At 37.2% G+C, this 6,000-nt stretch overlaps 1 protein-coding gene across 1 annotated transcript in view; it reads right to left on the reverse strand.

Annotated features, from left to right (window-relative positions):
* The window catches only part of LOC109102649 (cadherin-10-like), a 47,209-nt gene extending 46,251 nt beyond the window's left edge, over positions 1 to 958 (reverse strand). The window contains exon 1 of the mRNA XM_042768066.1: positions 734 to 958. The gene's annotated coding sequence lies outside the window, so the exon portion shown is untranslated. The remainder of the gene's footprint in view (positions 1 to 733) is intronic.
* Between the last annotated feature and the right edge of the window lie 5,042 nt (positions 959 to 6,000).

A 6,000-nucleotide genomic window follows, 5' to 3' on the forward strand; every position in this document is an offset into this window, starting at 1 on the left:
ATTTATGAAATATTCCTGCATGTCTCTCTCTCTCTTTCTCCTGCACACACACGCACACACTCACGTACATCGTTTATCTTCAAACTGAGGCAGCCAGTAAAACAGCTGCCAGATGACACACAGGTCAAGGCAATAATCTGCTTATCAGAATCAAGCAAAAGCATTTGTATAATTGCAGGATTCATAACAGAGCGTTTGTCAAATAAAATTACCGCAGAGCTCCTCTGCCAGCTCCTATGAAGTTTTTAGACACATCGTTTGCTGTCTAAATTTATAATATTTATTTTATATGCACCTAGAACAATCTTACATGGTTACAGCAAAACTGTTTTAATCTAAATTATTTATTCATAACCAACAATAATTCTCCATTTGATCTTAAACAACAAACTTTACCCTCCATATTGGCAAAAATATAAAAAAAAAATAATAATTTAAAAGTAGAAAACAGCGCACCTTTAAATCTGACTCCTCACAGGTAATCGTGACTTCATATGTCTAGAGATGAAATTCAACAGCACGGGAAACAGTTCAATCTGTTTCTAGCCAGGAATTCCCTCTCAATTCCCCACAATAAAACTCATTTTACTGAAACCTCAATAAACTCCATACAATAGGTCCTTGATCAATAATGTGCCAGTGAAATATTCACAAAAGCGACCAAACCCTTTCTTAAGGTCCTAGACATTTTCTGAAACCACCTGCAAAAGAAACTAATCAGCCATCTACTCACACTCTCTTTTTTGCTTTTGTCACGTCTTTCTCAGTTGCTTTAAATCCGTCTTAGCCACTCTTTAATCAAATAGTTCCTCCAGTGTAAAATGATCTCCACGGCAACCACTCTTCAGGGCACATCTGTCTTAATGATAACCTTTAGATTCAGCAAGCGAGAAAGAAAATTACGTACATGGCTGCTCTCTTTCCGGACTCTCCTCATCTGTCTGAGCTAGAGTGGGGGACCGAGAGAGCACAAGAGCAACAGAGCTGGAGAGGGAGGGACGGATGAGAGAGAGAGAGAGAGAGAGACACACACACACAGGCTGAGAGAGTTTTACCTATACTCCATTGTTTTCTGCTGTTTTTCGGCACACTTCTATATCTCTTTAGCATAAGCTCCACGCTTGTCACCTTCCCTCTCGGTTTTCGCTGCAAGACTGAACATTGTCCAGAAGCTTACTGTGCGAGAGAGAGAGAGAGAGAGAGAGAGAGAGAGAGAGAGATGTCTGACTGCCCTCTCTTTTTTTTTCTAGTCCCTTTGTCTTAAATGCTTTTTAATTTCTACTTGTCTTTTTACCTTCATTATGTCTCCTTTTTGGTCTGCCTGTGTATTATTTTTCCTTTCACACACATTTCTCCCTCTCTCAGCCTCCTTTTGAGTGTCAGGGAGATTGTGGCAGCGGGATTGAGCCCATGATTGGCTGCCACTCAGTCGTCGCCGATAAAAGACAGTGAAAAAAAGAAGGGTAGAGAGAGAAGAAGAGGCTTTACTTCCCTGGAGCTGCGGTTTTGACTTTGCTTGCCGCAGATTGTAGGGGGTGGGGGGGTAAGAAAGATACACTGACAACGTCTGAGAGAGGCAGAATGCGAGAGGGAAGAGGTCAAGGAGATGAGGGCCACGGGCATCAGAACCGCAGGCTATAGATGGCGGTAGCGATCCACAGCTAATGGACGTTGACTGATAGATGGACTCATCGATGCTAACTGTCCAAAGCAATCCAAGCTTGATCTAATCGGGATTCATTGACAATGGAATGAAGGAGAAAGAGCCCATAATAAGTAAATCAACACCAGGAGAGAGGCAAAAGTGAGGTAGGAGGTGGGGCCAAGGTGGACTATGTCCAGGCACTCAGCGGGAGCGTCATTACCAGCTCTCTCTGGTTCATATCAGTCCATCACCTGACATTGGCTACACCAAACTGATGGAGAAAAGATGGATGAAGAGATCATATACTGTAGATTACCAGAGCACTGGACAGTAAGAGTTAAAAGTCGATACAGACCAACATATCTACCTGGACAAAAGTTTTAGATCCTCCTTGTATCACTATGAACAGCTTTGTCATTGGATAGTAAACATTCTCTGTTTGTAACATTTTTAGTGAATTATGATTAAATATGATACAAAAAAAAAAAAAACTTGGAATCTCAAGTTTGTTGTCAAGTTTACATTTTATGTGCATTTTGGCATCACGACACCCTGCTATCTGCTGACTATCTAGTTGTCTATCATCTATTTATCTATCTATCTACACATCAAACACATTAAATTGATCAAAGGTGATGGTAAATATTTTCATATTGTTGCAGCTTGCTGTTCTTGTAAACGTTCTATTCATCTACAAAAATATTAAGCAGCCTAACAGTTTTCAACATTGATAATAATGAGAAATGCATATTAAGCAGAAAATTAGAACCATATTATAATGATTTCTGAAGGATCATGTGACTCTGAAGACTGGCGTAATCATGCTGAACATTCAGCTTTGCCATTGCAGAAATAAATAATATTTTAAAATATATGATGATTAAAAAAAGACATTTTAAATTATAATAATATCTCACAATATTGCTGTTTTTAACATATTTTTGATCAAATAAATGGAACCTTGTGAGCATACGAGACGTCTTTCAAAAGCATTAATTAATTTTACCGAACCCAAACGTTTTTGGTAGTTTATATATCTTATCATATGGAAGCATCGTGATTGAGTCTTACAAAAAAATTAAAATACTTAAAACACAATTATAAAAGTTATATAAAACAGTAAAACATGATTGGCTGTGGTTGTCATGTCATGCAGCAATGTCACACTCACTTAGGACTGACAAATTGTTGCTGGAAGCCTGGTTAGGACATATGGTACATTTACAAAAAGCACAAAGACGGGTTTTAAATGTGTCTAAAAAGAGAGAAATGTCATGGAGGTTGGTCTCAGAGTAGTGATGGGCTCAATTAACACAGTCTGCGTGCTGTAACACACTGCTTTGTTGTAGGGCCAAGTCCTCATCTTCTGTAATTTACATAGAATGTGTGTAAATGCACTTCTGTTGTTTATGAACATGCACAATCTCTGCGATAAAAGGGAAAAACAAACCTTTTTAGTGTTTTACAGAGATACTGTGAACACAAGATTTATTTTCATCCTGTGGGGAATGCTGGGAGACCTGTACAGCTCCGGAGATACTTTATTTAAAGAAACATTTTGCTTAAAATGAAAATTTTGCTTTCAAAAGTACTCACCCTCAGGCCATCCAAGATGTAAATTAGTTTGTTTCGTCATCTGAACAGAGTAATTTAGCATTACTGTACTGTACATCACTTGCTCATCAGTGGCTCCTCTGCAGTGAATGGGTGCCATGAGAATGAGATTCCAAACAGCTGATAAAAACCCCAATGACCCATCAATTAAAGTTTTGTGAAGCAAAAAGCTGTGTTTTTGTAATAAATAAATAAATAGATCTATAAAAAAAAAATCCAACAAGGAATTTTAAATTTAAACCTTATGCTTCTGGCCAAAATATGATTCCATAATCCATAGTAACGCTTCCTCTAGTGAAAAAAAAAAGTCCTCTCTTGTCCTCTCACATCAAAATCCACCAACATATTTAGAACTGTTTTTGCTTGTAAACAGTGCTTAATCTGTGCATATTTCTCTCCTGGTTAAATATTATGGATAGAGCAATACTGCAAGGTACAAAGGTGTGTCTTTGTTTTGTCTTCAAGCTGTTTTATGAGGAATAAATTAGTTAAATTAAGCGCAAAACTATTACATATCTGAAATTTGACATTTTTTGTAGTGAATATCTCTTTGTATAATCACCTGGTTGACTGTTATTTAGTGTCATGCATAGACTCCTTTTCCTCTTTCAGTTCATCTCATCCCTGCTGATGGCCAAGCCTTGGGAAGTTTAATCTGTAGATGAGTAGTCATAGTGTGTAATGTCTCCAGTTGGGGGCAGTATTGGGCCAAAGTTTTTTGAAAAAGCTCCACGTTCATTCTCTTTATGACACATTATTAGGCCTTATCAACAATAAATAAACTAAACAATTAAAAACAGAGCAACCATGTGGCCAGCACAGTTATACACATGTGCATGAGAAACTGAGACCACAGGAATTTCATGACCGTGACTGATGATGTAGGGGAGTGCTAATGCAGAGTTCACATGAAAATATAAACAGTTTCAGACACAAACAAACACACACAGATACTTACACTTATTACTAAATTTTTCCAGTAGCATTTTTGCTAAGTTAATGCTTATTACTGTTTGAGTCATCAGGCTGGTAAACACTGCAGACTGGATCCCGCAGTGCTTTCAGCTGTTTTATATGCTCTTTTTTATTTATGATTTTTATTTATTTATTTATTTATTTATTTTTTTTATGAAGTGGCCAACCGCAGATGAGCATTATTGATCACAGCCACAAGCAGTGATGTGATTTGAGTGTAACTGATACATAGTGATGTCAAAGACGCCACAGAGATCCTCACCAATCATCAAAAAGAGCAAAAGGGCATTAGCTTTCTTAGGATTTGGATGCCAGCTGCTCTCTGATGAATAAAGAGAGTCAATATGAATGAAGTTTGTAAACTTTTTTAGGTTGTCAGTTTCTGTAACTCATTTCCAAAAACTTTGAAAGTCAGCTTGTTTTTATTCCTTTCATATTTTTATTTTTAAAATATTTATGTGGCAAAGGACAGTATGCATCACTAGTGAGTTTTTCAATCTCTAGCTTGGCCTTCAAATTTTCCATCCATCATTTTTTATTTTTTTTTTATTATTAACTTTATTTACCTATAGATGCACAGTGTACTGTTCCTGACCATCCATCTGATCTTCTTTCTTTATTTCTCTTTCGTACATATTATTATGATTTGCTCATGGATTCCAGCACATTACTGCAGATCTTCTGGAAGTGTGAGAGACAAGCACAACATCTCACACAAAGTATCACTGAATTGTTCTCATGACATTAGGTTTTATTACTGGTTCATGTCTACATAAAGATGAAATGCTGCACTAAAATACTCTGACTGTGGTTCCTGCATCACTCAGCTGTGCTGCTACTGAATCTGCAGCGTCACAGCAAAATAAATGATGTTTTAGCTGAGTTGTGCTTGCAGTCTGAATTGGATGTAATGAAAGAGAAACACCAGGAGCCGTAGAATAATACAAATACAATAGATAGACAACACATCTTTCTGTTGAGCTGTCCTCAGTGGTTGCATGCAACAACAAAGATTCAGCATGACCAGTACAGTCAGATTTGAGTAGAACACAATCTTATGAACTGTTTTTTTTTTTGTTTGTTTTTTTGTTTTTTTGTAATTTTGCATACAGAAGAAAGAAGACAGGAAATGATAGGTAGCAGGATCAAGAAACGTTGAAAGTCGAGCAGCACAGCTCATTGCATCAGGACATGTGCGTTAACCGAAAGGCCATTTTCAAAATTGGTTTATGAATCAGCATACTGTTGGTCTAATGGGGAACATCATCTGTGAATTTGCGGTTGGCTCTTTAACCTTTGGTTAGCTCAGCTTGTGTGGATTAATAGAGATGATTGCCTCCATGTGAGTTAACCAACCCAGATGCTGAGATAATCCTGGAAATACATGGTTGGCATGGCGATAGACCCTAAAGCACAGCTACTGTCTTTGTTGGCTACTGGGATTTCTGTTGCCTCGTCACCAGATGCTTTCGTTGCTGTCAAGTGCTCCAGGGGGTTTCTGGGATTGAAAATGAGTTCTGAATGGCTCTGGCTTAAAATAAATTGTGCTAAAACTACCTAAAGTGTTTTTGAGATATGTTAGTATGCATATATGTATGTATGCACATATAGGCCTATACAGGCCCTATAAGAGAAATACACTACCATTCAAAACTTGGTGTCAGTAAGATTAGATTTTTTTTTAAAGAATTCTAAAAAAAAAAAAAAAAAAAAAAAAAATCTTCTCAAATCCAAACTTTGAAAAAAAAAAAAAAATAGGAGCAATT

This window comes from Cyprinus carpio, chromosome A12 (genome assembly GCF_018340385.1).
Source record: "Cyprinus carpio isolate SPL01 chromosome A12, ASM1834038v1, whole genome shotgun sequence".
Taxonomy (NCBI): domain Eukaryota; kingdom Metazoa; phylum Chordata; class Actinopteri; order Cypriniformes; family Cyprinidae; genus Cyprinus; species Cyprinus carpio.